The following is a 25,088-nucleotide window of genomic DNA, read 5'->3' as shown; positions in this document are numbered from 1 at the left end:
ATTTATGAGTGTGAAACCAACTTTATTGCATTTCAAAAGTTAATCTGCGCTCTTAAAAGTAGCTATTTTTGTATACAACTCAAACACTCACCCACAAATATCCTCCTGTCGGAAGCCCACCTCATAGTTCTGGGAAATCTTTCCTCTGGACAGTAATGGGACATCATCGAGATTCCAGCTGGGGTATTTCTGGCCCCTCAGCCACAGAGAAGAAGAGTGCTCCGAATGTGCACATGCCACACACCAGTGCCCTCACAAGCCACTTTAAGAACTGATGTAGGAGCAATAACTCCACAATCCCCACAGGTCCACAGCGGATAGCTCAGCAGTTCTGTCAGCATGAGCAGGATTGTTTTGGCAAACTCCATCCAGGTTAGACTGAAAATTCTGACATATAAAGGCCAATAGGCAGGCTTAGCCAAGAAAACCAGTATAATCAGAGACTAATCAGCCACTTACCATACAGGCGAGCAAACGAAATGATCGTCTACAGTGAGCCCAGATGAATTTCCAGTGGTGCAGATTATGCCAAGCATTTCCATCCAAGACTTTTTGCTGAGTGATTGTATCACCATCAATGGTGTGAGCAGGCGTGCAACGCCCATTGGGCTCAAAGGGCTTTAGCACCCCCGTTGTGTGTGGCAGCCTGGGCTGAGACAGCTTCCCGGGCACACACACATCTGCACCTGAGTACTTCACAGGTTTTTAAAAGACCAGTTACATGTTAATGAGGCTTTGTTGTTCCTTCACTCCTTCTTAGATCCCCTGCATCTCCACTCTGTCTGTTGCTGGAAGAATTAGCCCCCCCCGAAATGTTTTCTTAGCCCCCCCCCCCCTGAAATTTAGTTGCGCCTCTGGGTGTGAGTATGTGCAGACGTTGGTCTTTAGCTTGTTGCGACTTACGGTCTCAAACTGCAACTCACTGATGAGGCTCAACGATGCTGAAAACCATTTTAGGCTGCTTCTTCTCCCACTCTCAGGATACTGGGCCCAGCAATTTGTTCTCGATTGTTGATATCGGAACAAGAACAAGGTAGATTTGCAAGAGGGTGATCACCTTCTCCAAAGGAAACTAAAAAGCAATGCGATAGAATGAATCCAAAGAAAATACCTGATGCTCAGGTAAGTCAGGCAATCACAGCCTTTTGATGTCATTCATAACTTAGGTATTACAAATATCGTATCACGAACCTGACTTTGGTGCTGTATTTTATTCTGGTTCATCTTTCATCTTCCCATTGCCAATTCATTTTATGTAGTCTGTCTGGCTAATACCTGGATTAATTCACGTTGTCATGACTTAGTTCTGTCATTATCAGTATTGCAATTCCCTGCTGATCCTTTAATGTAGAATTAGCTTTTTGGCAAGAATCAACAACTTGGCGCTGCAGTTTGCACCAAGTTCTTTATGACTCCACCTTGTCACCTAATGTGGGACACCACAGAGCTATAAATTGTTTTGAATTAATATTGGAAAGAACACTATTGCATTATCCATCTCAATCTAACCTCAATTTTGAACGGGTAACACATCGGTCAGATTCCAGTTATGAACAGGTCTTTCCAAGGTATGTCCAATCTTTCCATGATGAATTGATAAATACGCGCAGGAGTATATTTAAAGAATTTCATTGGATGGATAAAATGTATTTTAAAAATCGATTCCAGAAAATACGCCATTTGTTCGTTTTCTGCCTGTTAAATTCAAATTTCATAAATGTTTATCACCACAACCCACAATTCAATGAATCAATCCAAAATACAATGGTATTCTAAGTGATAACATTGGTGTATTTAAATCTACAGGTTTTGCTGTATAAGGTGCTTAGGTGTTATCTTGTATTAATTAATCAATTTAAAACAAAAGAGGCATTCATATTTTTGCATGATTGATCTTATTTTGCAGATTTCCTCTTTATGTAAATGACACAGTGTTTCTTTTGGAAATGGCAATCTCATAGGAAATAATTGTCTGATTTCAATATTCACTTGATTTTTATGTTGTATAATGTGTGAAGCTTCTTTTGCCTCACATTTGCCCAACAACTTTGTTATTTCAATGTGCTCACATAGCACTTTCAGAAATTGCACTGAATTCATAACAAAAAAGTACTAGCAATATGGGGGGGACATATGTGTTCTAACAGCAGAAATGACCAGGAATATCAATGTTTGGGTGATAGCAAATACATTATTCCAAAAAGAGCCAAATTTCAAGTATACTCAGAGACTTTGCTTACCAAGCATTTATTATTATGCAAGATCCTATTGAAGTATTCATTCCAGTTAGACAAGTGTGCCTTGTCATGAAGAAAATAGATAATCTCTTAACACTGCAGCTATCCTTACTCCTTAACTGCACACAATTGTTTGACAGGTTAACAATACACTTTAACAGTGCATCAGACAGCAACAATCAAAATTAGGGAGCTACTTAAATTCCACATTTGACTTCTAATTGCAGCATTGTTAGAGTAATACACGATGGACCTGAATTACAAGTGGGTCGGTGTATTTCAAACCGTGTTCAAACCACTGTTTGAGCATGAGTTGGAATTACGAGTTGGTAGTTATGTATCATATCCGATCATTACTGGACGCGTTAAAGAACTAAACCTTTGTTAAATTTCGACAGGGCAAACCTGACTGAATATAACGAGGGAAATGCGTATGCTATTTACTGAACCATTTAGAAAAGGGGGTGGTGATGAACAGAGTGTCTGAGTTAAACAGACCACTCTTACCCAGTCCAAAGATCAGGGCTTGATCCATCACCGTTATTTATCTCACTGCCCCATCCCAGCTCAGAACCTGGCTATATGCAAATCAGTCTGTCCCTGGCCCAGTGCATCATGGGAACAGGGCAGACTAAACTACCAAGCCAATTCTTCACCAGAAAGGATACAAGCTACCGGGGACCGGTTTCTGGCATTTCAGCCTTCTTCGGCCCGGCTTGCTTGAATCCTGATGGAGCAGTGAGAAAGGGACTCATGTCTGAGTATACCCTGCCACACCTATAGTGGCCAAAAACGATTTAGAAAAGGGGGTGGTGATGAACAGAGTGTCTGAGTTAAACAGACCACTCTTACCCAGTCCAAAGATCAGGGCTTGATCCATCACCGTTATTTATCTCACTGCCCCATCCCAGCTCAGAACCTGGCTATATGCAAATCAGTCTGTCCCTGGCCCAGTGCATCATGGGAACAGGGCAGACTAAACTACCAAGCCAATTCTTCACCAGAAAGGAGACAAGCTACCGGGGACCGGTTTCTGGCATTTCAGCCTTCTTCGGCCCGGCTTGCTTGAATCCTGATGGAGCAGTGAGAAAGGGACTCATGTCTGAGTATACCCTGCCACACCTATAGTGGCCAAAAACGATTTAGAAAAGGGGGTGGTGATGAACAGAGTGTCTGAGTTAAACAGACCACTCTTACCCAGTCCAAAGATCAGGGCTTGATCCATCACCGTTATTTATCTCACTGCCCCATCCCAGCTCAGAACCTGGCTATATGCAAATCAGTCTGTCCCTGGCCCAGTGCATCATGGGAACAGGGCAGACTAAACTACCAAGCCAATTCTTCACCAGAAAGGAGACAAGCTACCGGGGACCGGTTTCTGGCATTTCAGCCTTCTTCGGCCCGGCTTGCTTGAATCCTGATGGAGCAGTGAGAAAGGGACTCATGTCTGAGTATACCCTGCCACACCTATAGTGGCCAAAAATGATTTAGAAAAGGGGGTGGTGATGAACAGAGTGTCTGAGCGGCTGTAATGCCAGAAACCGGTCCCCGGGAGCTTGTTTCCTTCCCAGTGTAAGAATTGGCTTTTGTAGTTTGGTTTGCCCTGTTCCCATCATGCACTGGGACAGGAACAGACTAATTTGCATACAGCCAGGTTCTGAAACTGGGATGGTGCAGTGAGCTAAAAAACGGTGTTGGATCTAGCCCTGATCTCTTGACTGGGTGAGAGCTTTCTGCTTAATTCAGAGACTCTGTCCCTCACCACCCCTTGTTGTAAATATTTTTGTCCACCCTAAGCGTGGAAGGGTATTCTCAGATGTGAGACCCTTGCTCATTGCACCATCAGGATTCAAGCAAACCGGGCCGAAGACGGCTGTAATGCCAGAAACCGGTCCCCGGGAGCTTGTTTCCTTCCCAGTGTAAGAATTGGCTTTTGTAGTTTGGTTTGCCCTGTTCCCATCATGCACTGGGACAGAAACAGACTAATTTGCATACAGCCAGGTTCTGAAACTGGGATGGTGCAGTGAGCTAAAAAACGGTGTTGGATCTAGCCCTGATCTCTTGACTGGGTGAGAGCTTTCTGCTTAATTCAGAGACTCTGTCCCTCACCACCCCTTGTTGTAAATATTTTTGTCCACCCTAAGCGTGGAAGGGTATTCTCAGATGTGAGACCCTTGCTCATTGCACCATCAGGATTCAAGCAAACCGGGCCGAAGACGGCTGTAATGCCAGAAACCGGTCCCCGGGAGCTTGTTTCCTTCCCAGTGTAAGAATTGGCTTTTGTAGTTTGGTTTGCCCTGTTCCCATCATGCACTGGGATGGGAACAGACTAATTTGCATACAGCCAGGTTCTGAAACTGGGATGGTGCAGTGAGCTAAAAAACGGTGTTGGATCTAGCCCTGATCTCTTGACTGGGTGAGAGCTTTCTGCTTAATTCAGAGACTCTGTCCCTCACCACCCCTTGTTGTAAATATTTTTGTCCACCCTAAGCGTGGAAGGGTATTCTCAGATGTGAGACCCTTGCTCATTGCACCATCAGGATTCAAGCAAACCGGGCCGAAGACGGCTGTAATGCCAGAAACCGGTCCCCGGGAGCTTGTTTCCTTCCCAGTGTAAGAATTGGCTTTTGTAGTTTGGTTTGCCCTGTTCCCATCATGCACTGGGACAGGAACAGACTAATTTGCATACAGCCAGGTTCTGAAACTGGGATGGTGCAGTGAGCTAAAAAACGGTGTTGGATCTAGCCCTGATCTCTTGACTGGGTGAGAGCTTTCTGCTTAATTCAGAGACTCTGTCCCTCACCACCCCTTGTTGTAAATATTTTTGTCCACCCTAAGCGTGGAAGGGTATTCTCAGATGTGAGACCCTTGCTCATTGCACCATCAGGATTCAAGCAAACCGGGCCGAAGACGGCTGTAATGCCAGAAACCGGTCCCCGGGAGCTTGTTTCCTTCCCAGTGTAAGAATTGGCTTTTGTAGTTTGGTTTGCCCTGTTCCCATCATGCACTGGGACAGGAACAGACTAATTTGCATACAGCCAGGTTCTGAAACTGGGATGGTGCAGTGAGCTAAAAAACGGTGTTGGATCTAGCCCTGATCTCTTGACTGGGTGAGAGCTTTCTGCTTAATTCAGAGACTCTGTCCCTCACCACCCCTTGTTGTAAATATTTTTGTCCACCCTAAGCGTGGAAGGGTATTCTCAGATGTGAGACCCTTGCTCATTGCACCATCAGGATTCAAGCAAACCGGGCCGAAGACGGCTGTAATGCCAGAAACCGGTCCCCGGGAGCTTGTTTCCTTCCCAGTGTAAGAATTGGCTTTTGTAGTTTGGTTTGCCCTGTTCCCATCATGCACTGGGGCAGGAACAGACTAATTTGCATACAGCCAGGTTCTGAAACTGGGATGGTGCAGTGAGCTAAAAAACGGTGTTGGATCTAGCCCTGATCTCTTGACTGGGTGAGAGCTTTCTGCTTAATTCAGAGACTCTGTCCCTCACCACCCCTTGTTGTAAATATTTTTGTCCACCCTAAGCGTGGAAGGGTATTCTCAGATGTGAGACCCTTGCTCATTGCACCATCAGGATTCAAGCAAACCGGGCCGAAGACGGCTGTAATGCCAGAAACCGGTCCCTGGGAGCTTGTTTCCTTCCCAGTGTAAGAATTGGCTTTTGTAGTTTGGTTTGCCCTGTTCCCATCATGCACTGGGACAGGAACAGACTAATTTGCATACAGCCAGGTTCTGAAACTGGGATGGTGCAGTGAGCTAAAAAACGGTGTTGGATCTAGCCCTGATCTCTTGACTGGGTGAGAGCGTTCTGCTTAATTCAGAGACTCTGTCCCTCACCACCCCTTGTTGTAAATATTTTTGTCCACCCTAAGCGTGGAAGGGTATTCTCAGATGTGAGACCCTTGCTCATTGCACCATCAGGATTCAAGCAAACCGGGCCGAAGACGGCTGTAATGCCAGAAACCGGTCCCCGGGAGCTTGTTTCCTTCCCAGTGTAAGAATTGGCTTTTGTAGTTTGGTTTGCCCTGTTCCCATCATGCACTGGGACAGGAACAGACTAATTTGCATACAGCCAGGTTCTGAAACTGGGATGGTGCAGTGAGCTAAAAAACAGTGTTGGATCTAGCCCTGATCTCTTGACTGGGTGAGAGCTTTCTGCTTAATTCAGAGACTCTGTCCCTCACCACCCCTTGTTGTAAATATTTTTGTCCACCCTAAGCGTGGAAGGGTATTCTCAGATGTGAGACCCTTGCTCATTGCACCATCAGGATTCAAGCAAACCGGGCCGAAGACGGCTGTAATGCCAGAAACCGGTCCCCGGGAGCTTGTTTCCTTCCCAGTGTAAGAATTGGCTTTTGTAGTTTGGTTTGCCCTGTTCCCATCATGCACTGGGACAGGAACAGACTAATTTGCATACAGCCAGGTTCTGAAACTGGGATGGTGCAGTGAGCTAAAAAACGGTGTTGGATCTAGCCCTGATCTCTTGACTGGGTGAGAGCTTTCTGCTTAATTCAGAGACTCTGTCCCTCACCACCCCTTGTTGTAAATATTTTTGTCCACCCTAAGCGTGGAAGGGTATTCTCAGATGTGAGACCCTTGCTCATTGCACCATCAGGATTCAAGCAAACCGGGCCGAAGACGGCTGTAATGCCAGAAACCGGTCCCCGGGAGCTTGTTTCCTTCCCAGTGTAAGAATTGGCTTTTGTAGTTTGGTTTGCCCTGTTCCCATCATGCACTGGGACAGGAACAGACTAATTTGCATACAGCCAGGTTCTGAAACTGGGATGGTGCAGTGAGCTAAAAAACGGTGTTGGATCTAGCCCTGATCTCTTGACTGGGTGAGAGCTTTCTGCTTAATTCAGAGACTCTGTCCCTCACCACCCCTTGTTGTAAATATTTACTGAACCATGCAGATTTTGGTGCGCTAAAAAAGAAAATTAGAAGGATATTCCCCCAAAAATTTGTGATAGGTGGTATTTATTACACTCAATAAATAAGGTATATTGGGTACCGCTATTTATGAGGTCCTGTAAATCGCGACTTCTCTCTGAATCAGGGCCTATGCGTTGCAGTTCTTAGGAAAGGGGTTCAATCAGTTGCCAGAAGCAGGGCATTTGTGACATTGTTTGATTTTGAATATATGAAATCCCCAAGGAAAAATTACAATTGGGTGGTATTTGTGGCCGTTTTCTATAATTAATAACTATATCCACACTGGAAGGGCACGAACATGCCTAGTGAGGCTATGTCCCTGGTCTGTGATTTATTCAGCTTTAGTGCAGGGCTTTTAAAGGACCAAATGCCAAAGCAGCTCTGTCAAAAAGGAGGTGCTGTCAATTTTTTGAAAATTTGGGATCCTGTGAGTCACCAATTCATACTGAGCTAAATATGTTAATCAAAGACGGTATATTTTGAGAAATACAGTTATTTGGTTTATTGAAATAGCTGCATGTGAGTTGTATGTGAATGTGTGATTATGTCATACGAAGTATAGTCCATACCACACTTTTTGGCAACATAAGGGACATTGCAACATACAACGGATATTCGGATAGGATCTGTTTCCAGTGAAGAAGTGTGACAATTTAAGACTGCTGAATGATACTTTGGACATAAAATAAGTGGATTATTGGTAGCAGATGATGTGTAATTTGGGAGTAAGGTATGACACATTTAACCCTAGAATATTCAATTTTTCATTAGAGAAGTTGGGTCCTAGTTATCATTAGTGCAGAAGCTAAGTGGCAGGATGTGGGTGGATGGGGCCAGTGGGTAAGCAGGTAGTAATCCTGTTGGTAGTTATGTATCATATCCGATCATTACTCCTGTTCCTCTGCAGAGATGGGGAGGAAGTGATGCTACCTGTCTGGCAGGGTCTATCATGCAATGTTGTATGGAGGAGCCTGTCCCCACCACAGAGGAGATGCTGATCCAGGCACACAGATATGCTTTTTCTTCCCTTCAAAGCAAAAGTGTATACATCTTTTGGAAAACAAATACTTATGTTTACTGGAAGGGAAACATTCACCAGCTCTTTTTCAGGCCTTTTCCATCCTCCCCTATTGTAATAACATATACATGGGACTCAACAACAAATCAATATTCGTCAAAGAGTCCAGAACCATTGTGGTTGTCTCCTTCGGACGGATTGAAACAACATGACCACACCATGTATGCGCTGAAGACTCCCCAATGTCTTCCTATAAAGGATGGGTGACATTTTAAATTGAATTGTCTTGTCCACAAAGTACAATTTTTTTTCCTATTTTTTTTAATATATGTATCAAGTTTTTCTTTATGAAAAACATTTACAATTGGCAGAGTCCACCAGGATGACAAAAATAGCAGTGTATAGCATGAACAGTTCATTATGATTGAAAACACAGAAATAAGGGCTCGTGAAATAGCAATGTGCATGCAAACTCGGCTGACGAGTCAATATAAATGACGGGAGTGTACTCCCGCAGTGATGCAAACTGGGGGTAAACCCATGAACTGGGGCGGTGATAGGGTGGATAAACTAGGAGGCAGCGGCAGGTCACGTCTGTGCAGTGGAGAAATGTATGTGGGAGTGTAGAGAAGTGGGCAGGTCTGTGGTGGAGGAGCACGTTGGGGTGCAGACAGCACAGGGGTCCCCATCTCGAAGGTGATGGATCACAGGGGCTCCGCATGTGAATCATGGGGGAAGATAGTCGTTCCCCACCCTTTGTAGGAACTGTGACAGGAGGGTAGCCGAATAGGGGGGAGATAGGCAGTTTGCGCACGTTGTGAAAGTCTTCATAGAGGAGGGCTTCCTCCTCAGCTGCACCCCACCTGCATACCACCCATGCCATGCTGCCACCAGTGGGGCAATTGGCGATTCAGAAATACTGGATAGACTCCTGGGTCTCATATAAGAAAGAGTGCTGGAGTGTCCCTTTTACATCGGAAGCTTAGCTTTGATTTCTTTGAAGATGTTGACTTACGTCCATCAGATTTTTATATGAATTTTGATACCAAGATCATTAGAATCAGGTAAGTAATTTCAAGATATGAATTTTTACAAGTTTCAAAAGTTCACACAGTGCAGTTTTAGAAGCGGTAATGTTATCATGTGGGGAAAACATATACTGCATTTGGGCAGGTGTGTTTCAGCGTCGGGTGCCCCATTCACTTCAATGGGGAATGGTCCGGTTGAAAAAAGGCTGCAAGCTGGTACTGGGGGCTAGTTCTGGTGAGCTCACAGGGAGGCTCAGTCCTTGAGATGCTCGGGCACGCAGGAACACTGTTAGTCAACTTCTCCTCTTGCTGTGGGGCTCGGGTGCAGTGGTGATTTTAAGGCGTCTGGTTTGTGCTGCAGGAGACACTCACAGTTGAGGGGGCCTGCACAAAGAGGCTACAGGCGGTGACTGGTAGTCCAGTCTGGGCAAACCAGAGAATGGGCTCGGCCTTTGAGGGTCTCAGGACCCTGCAGGCACTCACCTCCCTCATACTCTACTCTGGGGCGCGGGTGAAGAGGATCTTTGAGGTGTCTAGTGGCGATGGTCAGAGGCTCACACTTTGTCTTGATGCTGCAAAAAAAAAGGGGCAAACAGGACAGCTGGCCTACTATCGATGTAGGTCTCACTAGCCTGAAGTCCTTCAACGTGCAATCACTGACGTGTCCCAGGCATGCCTACAGAGCAGAAGATGCTGATGGACGATCAAGATGCAATAACGTCCCCCTTATGGGAATCTCGGAGTGAGCAGATGGGCCGAATGTGGAGCTGTTCCTGGAGCAATGGTTGCTCACCAGGGTGCTTTCTGGGAAGGTCCCAAAATTATTTTCCATGGAGAGGGAACCTCGCATTCTGGGTAAGCCCTGGCCTCCAGGATTGGCCCCACGCCCAGTAATTGCATGCCTCCTAAACTAGAGACAGAGACTATATACTACAGTTCTTTAGGGCAAAGGGCCCATGGCAGTATGAAGTTTCCACTATCACAGCTACATGGCATAAGTGCAGCGACGGAATAGTAGCTCCTATACAGCGGTTAAACACTTACTCCATCATAGGGACCTCAAGTAGGCCCTCTTGTTCCTGGCCAATCTGAGAGTGGTGGACGGAGAGGTGGACCGAGAGGCGACACTTCTTTCAATCTCTTGAGGAGGTCTGGTCCTGGCTACAAGAGAACAACAGGTTACTGCCTCCTCTGTACCCATCACAGTGAGGGTTGGATTACTCAGAGGTCTAGTATAGAAATATTATAGCTAGAGGAAGGATATCAACTAAAACTATTAATAAGAATACCTCTCTATGTGTAAAATATACAAACAATCTGTTCAAAAGGCACCCTATATCGACAATGTGTACACATGAAGAAAAATGATAGCATGATACATTTAATTATTTTTTTTGTATAAGTTCATATTTCCTTTCTCATTACAAAAATTAAGGATACATATATAGTTGGATATCTATACTGAGATAGCGAGAGATTGCCTTTCTTCATGTAAATTACCTACTGGCGGTCGCCAGTAGGTAGTTATAGTTAGGATTTTTTTCAATGCAAAATCTTAAAATTCCATTTGGAATAACTTTGGTGCCAGTTGACTAATCTGCCTGAAAACTTCCTCAAAATGGCCTCGTCGAGCTCCGGTCCTTCCCTGAAAGTTTGGGGGGGGATGCGTCAAGCGGGAGTCGAGTTAAAAGGGGGGTCCCAAAACGCGTTTTCCCCATGTTAATTTCCATAGGGCGGTCGAACTCACTTTTAGCCCGAACGGCTGAACAGATTTACACCAAACTTGGCAAAATTGTAGGGACTGGTAGCCCGATGTGCCTTTGCTATGTCTCAAGATATGTGCTCCAGTGGATTTCGAGTAATTTAGGTTAAAAAAAATATATATTTATAGGCGCGCCCCGGTACGCGCACCGGGGACCGCACCGGGCGTGCTACGCGACTTGCGCACGGAAAGCTGATTGGCTCACGGGTGTCTGTAAACATTTGAAACAGTCCGGAGCGGCCCCCATCTTGTGTCTCGGTAGGATCGAGACACAAGAGGTGGCATAAAAAAAGGGGGAAATGACTATAATGGGGCAGGGTAGACCCCCCCCCCCCTGACCTCCTAGGTTTGATGTGGGGGCTATAATAGGGTCCCGGGGGGCAAAAAAAAAAAATTCGATTTGCGCGGGGGGAGCGCCCGGTACGCGCACCGGGGAGCGGACCGGGAAGCGAAGCATGGGGAAAATCCAGGGCCTTATTTATGAAGGCCTTGCGACAGTTTTGCGCCGCCGGTGCGTCACTGTTTGTGACGCACCAGCGGTGTAAAAATGCGCCTCATTTAAAAAGTGACGCATCTAGGTAGATGCGTCACTTTTTAAACCCCTGCGCCACATTATACCTGCGTCAGGTATAATGTATGCAGAGGGGGCGTTCCCCCGCAAAAAGCCTCGTAATAGTGACGCAGTGAAATCTATGAGATTTCACTGCGTCACTTTTAGGACGCTGTTGCGTCAAAATCTTGCGCCTGCCTCACAGCAGGCGTAAGACTGACGCAAGCCCTTTCACATGGGGCTTTCCCCATGTGAAAGGACGCATTACTGGAGTTGCGTCACTTTTGTGACACTCCAGCAATGCGTCACTTTTGCGCTTACAGATACGTCAGAAATACTGACGTATCTGTAACTCCTTGCGACATGATGCGTCATACATTAAATATGACGCATCAGGAATGTCGTAAGGAGTGCGCACTGAAAAGTGACCCATCGCTGTTTTCACGCAGCGATGCGTCACTTTTCATAAATGAGGCCCCCAGTTTATTCACTGTCACCTCTACCCTTTCTTGCGTCAATACGTCCCTTTTGCATACATTACACCTGACGTAGGAATAATGTGGCGCAGGGGCTTACAAAGTGACGCAACTACCTAGATGCGTCACTTTGTAAATATGACTGAATAAGGTGCATTTTTTACAGCACTGGTGTGTCACAAAAAGTGACGCTCCGGTGGCGTTAAAGTGACGCATGGCCTCATAAATGAGGCCTTTAGTCTTCTACTCATGCGTCATATTAAATTTATGACGTATTATATTGGAAGTTCTTACAGATACGTCAGTATTTCAGACGTATCTGTAAGCGCAAAAGTGATGCATTGCTGGAGTGTGTCTCAAAAATGATGCAACTCCAGCAATGCATCCTTTCACATGGGGCCAGGCCCCATGTGAAAGGGCCTGCACGTCTGCTGTGAAACAGGCGTAATATTTGGACGCAACAGCGTCATAAAAGAGACGCAGTGATATCTCATAGATTTCACTGCGTCACCTCTACGACCCTTTTTTGTGTCAATACTTCCCTTTTGCATACATTACACCTGACGTAGGAATAATGTGGCGCAGGGGCTTACAAAGTGACGCATCTACCTAGATGCGTCACTTTGTAAATATGACTGAATAAGGTGCATTTTTTACAGCACTGGTGTGTCACAAAAAGTGACGCTCCGGTGGCGTTAAAGTGACGCATGGCCTCATAAATGAGGCCTTCAGTCTTCTACTCATGCGTCATATTAAATTTATGACGTAATATGTTGGAAGGTCTTACAGATACATCAGTATTTCAGACGTATCTGTAAGCGCAAAAGTGATGCATTGCTGGAGTGTGCCTCAAAAACTGAAGCAACTCCAGCAATGCATCCTTTCACATGGGGCCAGGCCCCATTTGAAAGGGCCTGCACGCCTGCTGTGAAACAGGCGTAATATTTGATAGCAACAGCGTCATAAAAGTGGCGCAGTGATATCTCATAGATTTCACTGCGTCACCTCTACGACCCTTTCTTGCGTCAATACGTCCCTTTTGCATACATTACACCTGACGTAGGAAGTAAATATGACTGAATAAGGTGCATTTTTTACTGTACTGATGCGTCACAAAAAGTGACGCTCTGGTGGCGTTAAAGTGACGCATGGCTTCATAAATGAGGCCTTCAGTCTTCAACTCCAGCAATGCATCTTTTCTTACCCTTCCACACCCCCGTTCCTTTTCAACATTTTCTTTGAATATCCACATTCCCCATATTCACTCTTCTTCTCCTTACTTTCCTTCCCAACACTCACCTTCTTTCAGTCCCCCTACTTCACTTCCTTTCTCCTCTCATACCTTTCTGTTCTTTCGTACTCATTTTCCTTTCCATTATCAATGCACTCCACTTCACTTACACTTTTTCATTTTTTTAATAATATAGCTCTTTGATGAGAATTGGAGGTAGTTTTGAAAAGAACTTTTTTCTTCTTCTTTTTTTTAAGAACAGAAACAAAAACAGGGAATGGAAACTGCTCAACAGGAGCAAAAAAATTAGGGCTGGGAACGGCAGTGATGGTTCTCCAATGCTCGAACCATGAGCAGGACACTTTGCTCCCCATAGGTAAGGAGTTGATCACAGTATCTGCATTTCAGGACACCTTTGTTGAATGCAGGCTGAATGTTTGGAACCAGCTCCTGCGATCGCCCCCTTCCAGAAGTAGTTGCTCCTCCGGTGGATGTAGAGGCCCCATCACTGGGAACCTCTATGCCAGAGCCCTGACACTTTCCCGGGCAAAATTCTGGGGGTGCCTCCTCTCCACATGGCGTATCATTGTGAAGTTCCCAAAAGAATATTTTTTTGGGGGGTCACCCCGTGACAGGACTTTTTTGCAGATCCTGCACTCCACTTTTGGAGCATTCAACTTCTTCTGGTCAGCTGGTATTGAAAAAAAATTCCAAATGAAATGCTCCTTCTCCTTTGGCTGAGGAGGCTCTTCATCGATGAATTCAGGCTCATCTTCACTGCTGGATGGTCTGGCAGCCATGATTAACCCAGAAAGATGCAGGAGCAAAAAGGCAGGTCTTTCAGTCACAAAAGTGAAAAAAGAAGTGAAGGAAATGGGTGGAGATTTCATTCTTTGTAAAAAAAACTGTTAGCAACCAATGAAAAGTGTTATTTTAAGGTCACATGATTTGACGCGCTGACGCTGCGCGCACCAGAGCGCTTCCGGGTGCGCATACGCGGTGCGAACGTAGGCGCATACGCGGCGCGAACGTAGGCGATTCCGGGGCGCATACGCGGCGCGAACGTAGGCGCTTCCGGGGGCGCTTACGCGGCGCGCCGAAGTGACGTTTTGATAGTTTCACGGAAATGCAAAATCATTTTCATTTCCTTATTTTAAAAAAAACTGCTTTTATATGTATGGTACTAAATGTCTTGCGTTATTATTTACTTTTCATTCATATTTTTTTTCACGAACGAAAGTAGCGCTCTGGGTGCGCTTTCCGGAGAGCACACCCAGAGCGCCCCGGGAAAAAAATGATTAAAAAAAATAATAATAATTAATACTTACACAAAACAGCAAATTTATAAAAAAAATCGTAGGTTAGAAACTCGATATAGAAAGGAATTAGCATTTAAAAAACCTATGAAATTCACTGAAAAAACCATAGGTTTCACATCAGTTATAGTTAGGAATTAGCATTTAAAAAAACCTTTGAAATTCTCTGAAAAAACCATAGGTTTCACACCAGTTATAGTTAGCGGGAAATTTTACTGACATAAAACCATCGAAATTCCCACGTTATAGTTAGTTGGACTCACTATAACTTGCGCGCCTGCAATACACTGCTGATGACGTCACATATTACATCACTCATGACATGATCAGTGACATCACTCATGACATCACTGATGACACCATCCTTGTGACAGATTGACAGACCTCCTTTCAGTGTAATGTAAGCCTTGAAACACATATTCAAAAATAGAAATTAACATTTTTAAAAAAATGGAGATACCCATACCAGTTACAACAAACAATTCAGTAATTCCACCATCTATATACACATCCACTCATTCACCAACACTTCTATATAGTCACTCATACATATACTCACTCATTATATGTAGTGATACACCTATACATCCTGTTACACACCGACAGTCATCCAAAAGTTACTCACACACATACAAATAAACTATTGAACATCCATTTATTTGCATATAGAACTATACACACACTACCACTTTACTTCTATGGAAATTTACACATACTTACTCTCTTAAACAATCACTTAGAGAAACACATACTTATTTAAACAGGAACTCTTACAATCTCTCGTTCTGACATATACTCACTTATATACATCAATATTCACATATACTAGATTAAAACATATGTAGTTACTGATAAAGACACTATTGAGGCAGGCATTCAGTCACTAACACACACATATACACACTCATCCACCCATACAGTCCTGCACATATGCTGTCTTCAAAACACATACAAACAGTGAGTCAGTCACCAACCCATGCAGCCACTTATACACAAAGTGAAACACTGATACATATATTTCAATATTTAAAAGTTACTCGCTAATAAATGTATTCACTAAGATACACTTAATAAGGCAGTTAACAAATCATTTTTTTAGAAAAAAAACATCCATTTAGACACTTACTTAAACATTTATTCTTCCATCGACCTTTTTCATTTACATATATAAAACATTTATTATTCAGAAAGACACATTCACTGGATGGTGTCATCAGTGATGTTATGAGTGATGTCACTGGCCATGTCATGAGTGATGTAATATGTGACGTCATCAGCAGTGCATTGTAGGCGCGCAAGTTATAGTGAGTCCAACTAACTATAACGTGGGTATTTCAATGGTTTTATGTCAGTAAAATTTCCAGCTAACTATAACTGGTGTGAAGCCTATGGTTTTTTCAGTGAATATAATAGATAGGTGGAAACCACCAGATGGCTTTATGAATTGGCGCCACATAATTAAATATTACCACAAATTGAGTATGGAAATATGGGCGCTACATGTAGTACAGGCAGAGTTAAAATTGCGTTCGCGCGGTCTAGTCAGTTATGTTTTCCTAGTAATACAGGAGTAGGAATACCCTCGTCTACTTACAAGGTGAGGATATCTCAGAAAATAAGACCATCGGAGTAGCACTAGTGTGAGTAGGCCGTATACTGTATGATAAAAATACTGCTCCTATAAAAAAATCACAAAGACAAAAGAGCGAATACTAAAGGGTTCTAGTGCATACCGCAATTGAGAAATAGACACTAAACTGGTAAATAAAAGCAGCACAAGATTACTTAAAGGATAGGGTTGCGGGAGAGCATGACGTCTCAACACGGGATATATTTAGGAAATCGACTTTGATAGACCGGAGTTAATATAGCCTTATAGCCTGCCGTAGAGGGCTATACCAGCTATTAAAGGCCCTCTCCAGCGTTAAAGGCCCCGAGCCGAAGGCGAGGGCCTTTAACAAGGGAGAGGGACTTTAATAGCGGTATAACCCATCTACGAAGGGCTATAAGGCTATTAGAACATTCTGTCACTAGAGGACAGAATGTTCTAACAAAAAAAACAAAGCCTTTTGGGAGCGCGAGGGGATTGGAATCCCCTCAGGTTCCCTGAAGCCTTTGTTCACAGCCAGAGCAGTGAACAAAGTAACATTGGAATGTTGGAGCTTCAGGCTTATAACAGCCATTATAAGCCCAGAGCACTCCATTGTTTTCAATGGAGCTCCCAACATTCCAATGTTTCAATATCCTATAACATAGACAAAAGATTATTCGAAATATGGGTGTTAATATTTCATACTGATGACCGAGGCAATGTGATGTTAAATATACAAAGGTGTACGAGTTTATCTGGACGGATAAAATAGGAAAGCAAACCCGGCTCTCGGTCGTTTCAAACTGCCACGGAGGGTAGCATACGAATAAAAGATATACTCTAGATCAAAGAGGGATGAAGGTGTTCTCTTGAAAATGAGACAGGGGTACTATATAATTATATGTTTCAAGATATCGTGATGACAATGGTGAAAGTACCATAGTTACAAAGCGAAAGGGGCTCGTATTTACCTGAGGATCGGAAAACTTATACAGAAGTCCTCTCGCCCGGACGTCACAGGCTACGGGTCAGCTCTGCTACCAACGGTCTGAACAGGGCCAGGCAACGGTACACGTATAATATAGTGCCGGAAGCCGCAAAAGAACCAATGGGATGGTCTAACTGTGTTCAAAAAGTAAAACCCAGGTGTGGCTCGTAGCATTAAATGGGAGCCGTTTACTAGAGTGTTTTTGAGGTAGAAAGACTTCGTAACCACGTGGAGACTAGCACGGAGAGTCTATAATGACATGCGGAACGGCAGTCTGGGTAAATAACGAGATCGATAAAGTTATAAAATAAAACGCAATGATACAGACCAGCACCACTTGCCCAATACAAGAGAATGCCCCTTGCTTCCTAAAAAGTTATACTCATAGCCTGTCTATGAGGGGATTGGCCCTTGGTTCCTAAAAAGAGATACTCAGAGGTCTGGCAGGAGTCTCAGCCAGAAACGGAACAGCTGACCGATTTCAGAACAAGTGGCCAGGGAAAGAGCACAATGTTTTACTCCATGGCAAGAACCCCTTCACAGTCCTGCCATTGGATCATGGCTCTGACACTGAGTCTGGCATTGCTAGGTCTTGTGCCTCTGGGGACGGGGGGGTCTGTGGTCCTCCTCTCAACCCTCGCCTGGCAGACAACATAGCATGAGGCAGACAGGACAATCTACAACATGGTTGCTCTGGTATGATAGTGGCTATTAATAATGGCCTGGGTGTTGTGCAAGTGAGATGTGAGGGGATGGGAGGTTAACTCAAAGGCCAAGGGCTCGCTTGTTCGGAGCACCAAATGTGTAGCCTGCCTGCAGGAAACACATTTGGTAGCCACAAAATTACAAAAAGTGCAGAAGAGATGGAGGGGGATAGCATATTACACAGCTTTCTCCACCTTTGCATCAGAGTGATGGTTTGGATTTCCCCGGGGTACCAAATGTTGCAGAGTCGCATACATTTGATCTAGATGGTAGATACGTAATACTGGAAGGGCATGTAGATGGAAAACCCTCTTGTGATAGCGCTTTCACACTTAACACACAACACTAAGATTTCCTGAATCACTTGACACAGCCATCCTGTGGATTCATCAGGTGCCAAATGTATTGGAAGGTGATTTTAACTGTGTCCCGGACATTGATCTGGATCGGTCCACCCCACCGAAGGCTGGAGCCTTGTGCCGTCAGCTTACACAACACTTTGGTTACTGGATGGAGTGCAGGGAGTACACACATATGGCTGTTGTTGCATCCGACTGGGAGACAGTACTCCTTTTACTCCCCAGTGCATGATGTTCATACACAAATGGATTTAGTGCTCTGTAGTGTTGAGATCTGTTTGTGCTCCCTATGAGTGAAGTACCTGGCCCGCACCATACTTGCTCATTGCCCATTGGTGTTGTCCCTACAGTGGGGCAGAGCACGGGCCAAGATACTGCCCTGGCGACTCAGAGCGGCGGTACTGCAGGACACACCCTATTGTGACACTATAGCGTCCTATTTCACTTCATACTTTGACACTAATGATGGCTTGACTATGTCAAAAGCCACAGAATGGGAGGCCCCTAAAGTGTTCATGCAAGGCTACTGCATTAACACAAGGTGGGGCGTTAAACAGACACTACTAACATTGAGAAGGGCCTGCATGAGTTGGAAATGTTATCTTCACTTAGTCCTGGCAATATGAGGCAACTTCATGACCTCAGACAGATGTACTGGGAACTGACAGGCTAACAAACTGGATATAGGGAATACTTGGACCGTCAGTATGAAGAAGGTGAATGTGCAGGTAAACTGCATGCACTGCTGTCACAGGAGGAAACATCACACTTGCCTTGGAGGGCTGTACGTGATCCAGACGGCACGATATTGAATGCTCAAATGGATATAAATACAACGTGTGTCACTTGTTATCGCACTCTATATACGGCTAATGGTGGAGCCATTAAGGACCAAATTTGAGTTTCCTGAGAGGTCTCCCTCTCCCCCGGTTGGGTCCCTTGCATCGGGCTGAGCTGGAGGAGATATTGCATGTAGAAGAGATACATAGGGCTATAGCTCAGATAGCATGAAATAAAGTCCTGGTATAGACGGCTTCCCCATAGATTATTATGCAACCTACAGTACACACCTTAACCCAAAGCTACTAGCAATATATGGGGAGGCGAAAGACAGGGACACACTACTTGAGTCTCTCAGAGAAGCCATAATTGAAGTACTTCCTAAAACTGGTCATGGCCCATTGGATGTGCGATCCTATTAACCACTCTCACTTCTAAACTTAGATTATAAAATATTGGTGAATCTCTTAGAGATCAGGTTGATGCTGATAATAGGCGGCTTAGTGCATGCTGACCAAAATGGACTTATACCAGGCTGCAGTACCTTTCTCAATATTCGTAGACTGTGAGATGTGCCGAAGGCCCAGATGACGGCCTGCCAGTGCCGCTGGACATCGAAATGACGTTTGGCACCCTAGACTAGTGGTCTTTGAACACATTGGGAATTCCTGAAATGGGCGACGATGCCCTATTGCAGGCTGACAGCAAGGGTAGGGATAGAGAGGACAATCTCGGACAAATCTGAGATACACAGAGGCACCAGGCAGGGGTGCCCACCTATCACTGATCATTTTTGCACTAGCCACAGAGCCACTGGCATGCATATTGCACACTCATGGCCACCAATGGGGCTTGCTGGCCTTAGGAGGTGGCACATGGTCTTATTGTATGTGAACAACACACTCATTTACCTGAAGAACACCTGCACTTCCCTTCCGTCTCTGATGGAAATGCTAGACAAGTTCGGGGAGATATCTGGCCTCAAAATCAACTGGGCCAAATCCTGCTTGTTCCTTTTGCAGTGGACGGCTGAGCGACGCAGAGATTTGATGTGGCCGTCCAGACTCAAATATCTAGGCATGCATATTTATAATTCTACAACTGACTTAATTGATGGTAATCTCACTCGAGCAGTTGCCTCGATACGGCGTTGCCTCCCCATTTGGGTGCAGTTGCCATTGTCACATCTGGGCCACGCGGCGATAACCAAAATGCTAATATTGCCACGGTTGCTTTACCTTTTTGCTGTCGTGCCAGAATTCCTCCCCAGCCGGCTCTTTAGCAAACTTCCTGGCCTAATGCTGGCAGTTATTAATGAAATGGAGACTGGGAGCCCAAAATTTTAAGCTGTATTGTGCTATATTATGTGGCGGCATAGCTGCAATGGCTAATGCGCAGGTTGGGGACAGCTCTGAATGCTAAGAGAGTGGAAGTTCAACTTATCCCACTTTCTTACACCACTCATTTGGATTCTCATAATTCCATGAAATGTGTAGATCAGTTCAAATCATGGGTGTAAGTAAACAATGCATAGATTTATGCTTTTCTGTGACAATGGCCCTACATAGATAGCAACTGATTCATTCAGTTTCTTGTTGAAGTGCAAGACCTATTGTAAGATTAAATACGTACCAATATGTCATCAAGGTGGAGAGTTGTCCGTACAGTGGTAGGTGTGCTGCGTAGTTGGCTCTTAACCCAATACTGTGTTAGGGGGATTGGGCTGGTCTGTTAGTAGGAGGGGAATTACCTCCCCTGTGAAAGTATTACATGTTTGTATTGCAGACCAGCCAATCTTAGAGCATTTTAGGTCTGACATTAGCCAAGACCTTGCAATTTTCCTAAAATTATATGCATAATAATTTATTGGGGCTTCCAGACAGTCCTCTTCATTCAATGGCCAATTATTGTGTCAGTCACGTTTTTCTTCCACTGCCAACTACAGCATACAGAATGGGGTAGTAGGTCAGCCGACTTCAGCCATTGGCTAACTCCACAGTGAGGTGTGGCATTCTGCCCTTTCACGAGGAACACATTCACACACTTAGGGGCAGATTTATGAGGCCGTTGCGCCTCTTTGCGCCGCAATTGCGTCACTTTATTTGATGCAACTGCGGCGCAAACAATGTGCCCTATTTACAATGTGACGCATCTAGGAGATGTGTCACGTTGTAAAGCACTGCGTCATAAAGAGGCGTTCCTGCGCAGGGGGGGGGGGGGGCGTTCCTGCGCAGGAACGCCTCCTGAAAGTGGCTGAGTGAAATCTATGAGATTTCACTCAGTCACTTTCAGGGCAATGCTGCGTCAAAACCCTGCGCCTGCTTGAAGCAGGCGTAGGTCTTGACGCAGCATTGTGCACATAGTGTACCCCCGAGCCTTGCTGGAGCTGCGTCGCGCTTGCGACGCAACTCCAGCAATGCGCTACATTTCCGGCACAGATGCGTCACGCATCTGTGCCGTTTTTGCACCATGGTGCGCCGCATTATAAATGCGGTGCACCATGGGTGGCGGAGCCGTGGCGCACTGTGGCTCATGTTAACTGGCGCATCCTTGGGGATGCGCCAGTTAACATAAATCTGCCCCTAAGTAGTTCCCTTAAAAGCGAGGTACTACTAAAGATCTGCGGATTTTGAGAGACAAAAATATTTTCATGTTTAGCCAATACTTTTATTTTTTTGATTGATGATGGCCTGGCAGCTTTCCCAACAACAAAGTTTTGCAAAAACCATTGACAAAGGCAAAAGGTTGGTGACCAGAGCTAGACCTATTGACATTTCCCATTCTTGTTTACCTTATAATCGTACAGAGAAAAGGGGCAGGACATTGGGAAGGGGCGGGGCCAAGGAGAGTGGAGCTTTGGGCCCCTTGCACTGCCCAATCACACCCGCCTCTCACACAGCAAGGACCAAACCTTCCGGAGCCACCTTCCTTGTGGTTTGATGAGGTTGTTATGGGAGCCCAACTGTGCTGAACATTGACAGGGGTTTCTAGCCCACTATGTCATGGTGGCAGTGTGGGGAGGAAAGAAGGGTTGAGTCGCACATTGGTACCATGTGAGTAGGTGGGCCTTCTAACAGATCATGATCAATAAGCAAGAAGCATAAGTAGGGCAGGAATAGTGATAGGTGTGTTTTGATGGCAGGTCTGACTGGTATGGAAACCACTGACTTGGCACTTCATGCCCATGTCAGCCGGAGGCCCACGTGACAATCACTGATTATTCCCTGGGTGGCAGTGCTAGGGCTTATTTCACACCAGCCAGTGTGCCATGGGCCTTAACGCAAGGAAGGAAATTGCCTCCACGGCTACTGTTTGAATTGCAAAATACCAATAATCAGGGTTCAGTGGGCTCCGCGCCCCTCTGGCCCCGGTGCACTCCACCTGCTGCACCAGTGGAAGCTATGCCCCTGTTTCAGAGGCCGATCACATAGCTACTTGTCATAACCACTGTTTATTGCTGCTATTATTCCATTTACCAAACAGGTGCATTCTGGGAGTTGTAGTTCGGATGCAACCCAATTGAACAAATTGAAAATAAGTACCAGAAAATGACATGGACAAGGAAGAATCAGTCTAGGCCATGGGGTCTGAGTAACATATGTTGAACACTGACTGACTTCAGCAACAGAACATGTAATAATCCAGGTACAAAGCACTTTTCCCGAGTACCAACCATTTGTGAATACGAAAAGCACATTTTTCTGGGAGGAGATTCAAATTTGGGATTGGATTCTAGCGAGAGTATCAAATCATGTAAAAGTCCTGCACTGTGATGTGGCACAACCACTGCATGAAATGGAAAAATAGGAGTGTGGGTACCCTGTATCAGAGTACCTGTTTGTTTCAGAGAAGTGCTGGTGCTCTCGAATTAAAGCTATTATGTCTCTTTTGAAAAGTGCAGGTACTCTCCCTCTCAATATAAAAAAAGTGCCGGCACTCAGTAGCTGAAAGTGCCGGCACATTTTAAGCACTGGGCACAACCAGTGGTCATAGGGTACCGCCTCCTTCCAGCACATCACGGACACAGTTTCCAGTCCTGAACTTTTTGTGTGCTCCCCTGGTGCATTCTGGGTGTTGCAGTCTTGCTTTGCTTCTCCTAAACTAATGAGACAAACACACTTGAAAACAATGATTTGAGGGTGAAAAGAAACAGGGTCGGTAACAACCTGGTGTGAGGGGGTCACTCTGGCTGGGGGCCTCTGAAAAGCAAGTGGGGCTGGAGTAAGGTCAGTCACGTTAGGGGGTGAGACGACCTCATCCGGTCCATTCTCCACTCTCCTTTTTTACCCTTGCACCCCAAGGAGGTGAACTGGAGGGAATGTGAGAGCAGTCTAAGAGAGCATGGTTCATTTGTAGGCAGAGAGCACTCCAGCCCTCATCGCCTTGTTTTCATCCCCCTTCCCACTCTCTGGTACAGTACCCAGCTCCCCTCGAGGGCTGGTATTCAGCCCCCCCCTGTCATACAGTAGCCTTATCTCCGATCACTTCCCTCCTTTCAAGTTCCCCATTGGACTCTGGTTTTCTCCTCTCTCTGTAACTTGACCTCCCCTATGAATAAGGGATTTATTTACACCTCATTAACTTTCCACTAAAACTTTCACTCCCCCTCCCACCCACCCACCCACCTGCCAGCGGCCCCTCCCCTCTCTCTCCCTTTCACTGACCAGCTCCTCTTTTCTCCTACATTGTCCCCTACCCTCCCTCCCCCCCTCTGCCCCGCTCACCACCAATCACAAAGTCGCCCTTCTCCGCCTGCTTGAGATCGGATAGGGTCCAGGGAGCTGCCGGCCGCTGCCCGCCGCTCCTCCTCCCGCAGGGAAAAAAATCCTTTCATTCAACTGAACTTGAGCAAAGTTTTGTAAGCAACTCACAAAAAAACACAGCTCAACAACAAAAAATAGGAGGCTGTGGCATCACAACAGACAGTGGCAGGCCCCCCGGGCCTGGGGGCACTCTCTGGTCTTGGACGGAACATTAAAAGACACAGAGACACCCCTCCCTCCGCACTTCTCTGGGACCTGTCGCCAGCATGTGCAAGGCTCCCTGTCGCCCTACAGCGCATTGAAGACCGAGGGACAAGAATTAGCGCTAGTTTTGGTGAAGCATCTGCTGTGCGCTCAAGGTAGGAATGCACTTATGCATGTTTTATATAGAACTGTGTATACACACATTTGTATCATGTATTGGTTATCATTTCACGGCGTGCACTAGTGCTTGACGTAGTAATAAATCAGTAGTTCACACCGCTCGTCTCGGTTGGTGTTTCGCAGATAGCTGTTATTTTAAGTTTTTTCCTGCGCAGTTACGCACGTGCGTTCCTGAGGAGCCGGACAAGCCTGACATTCATCTTCGTGAACAAGAGGCTTGCCAGTGCATCCCACGTCCGGCGGCCGCACGCGCCAGTGTGCATAGTGCCCATTGTTTCGCGCCCCTGGGGGGGGGGGCAGTTTAAGAGATTATGGTACACTGTGCCTATTTCTCCCTTAATAATGACCGTAGAATGAATGATGTATGTTATATGACGCTTGCTGTCACAGTCAAGAGCTTTCTAGATATGTTAGAGGGCAGGTGAATGTGTTCGTCAACTCGAGGGGGGGTCATTTCTTCTTCCTCACACGACAGAAGGCTGAGCGGGCCCCTTCGGTGCTCGCGGTTGCTGACACATTTCTGCTGCAGGTGCATTAACCCACTGAGCAGGTTACCTCATTCCCTGTATGACGCAGTATCATTTGTGTAGGAGAGCCTCAAACGTGCCTCAGTTAACAGCCTGGCTGGTTTCATGTCACACAAAATGTATAATTCGGTGTTTTCGTGAACGCCGACAAGTGCCACAGGATAACTGTCATTTATGGAAAATTGTACCAACCTGTGTTTGGAGATGAATCTAATTTGGAATTGGAGGTATGCAATGACGGATGGTACATCTTGGGCATGCCAGCGTTGTTTGTTTGTTTGTTTTGGTCGTCCTGTGCCTGGTTGGGCTTTGCTTTCATCAAAAGACGTGTCCGTCGCGATGTGAAGTGTTTTTGGTTAAGGCCTATTTTTTTGCTGTTCGTGGATTGAGAACTTGTTTCCATTTTTTCCAGTTTTCCCGTCACCAGGCGGTAA

At 45.5% G+C, this 25,088-nt stretch overlaps 1 protein-coding gene across 1 annotated transcript in view; it reads left to right on the top strand.

Moving 5' to 3' along the window:
- Positions 1–23,836: 23,836 nt before the first annotated feature.
- Positions 23,837–25,088, top strand: part of KCNJ10 (potassium inwardly rectifying channel subfamily J member 10) — a 243,038-nt gene continuing 241,786 nt past the window's right edge. Inside the window, exon 1 of the mRNA XM_086947610.1 lies at positions 23,837–24,102. The gene's annotated coding sequence lies outside the window, so the exon portion shown is untranslated. The remainder of the gene's footprint in view (positions 24,103–25,088) is intronic.

This window comes from Lissotriton vulgaris, chromosome 12 (assembly GCF_964263255.1).
Source record: "Lissotriton vulgaris chromosome 12, aLisVul1.2, whole genome shotgun sequence".
In the NCBI taxonomy this organism is placed as follows: Eukaryota; Metazoa; Chordata; class Amphibia; order Caudata; family Salamandridae; genus Lissotriton; species Lissotriton vulgaris.
Note: the sequence above shows the minus strand (reverse complement) of the source record. Positions and strands in the feature narration are given on the sequence as shown.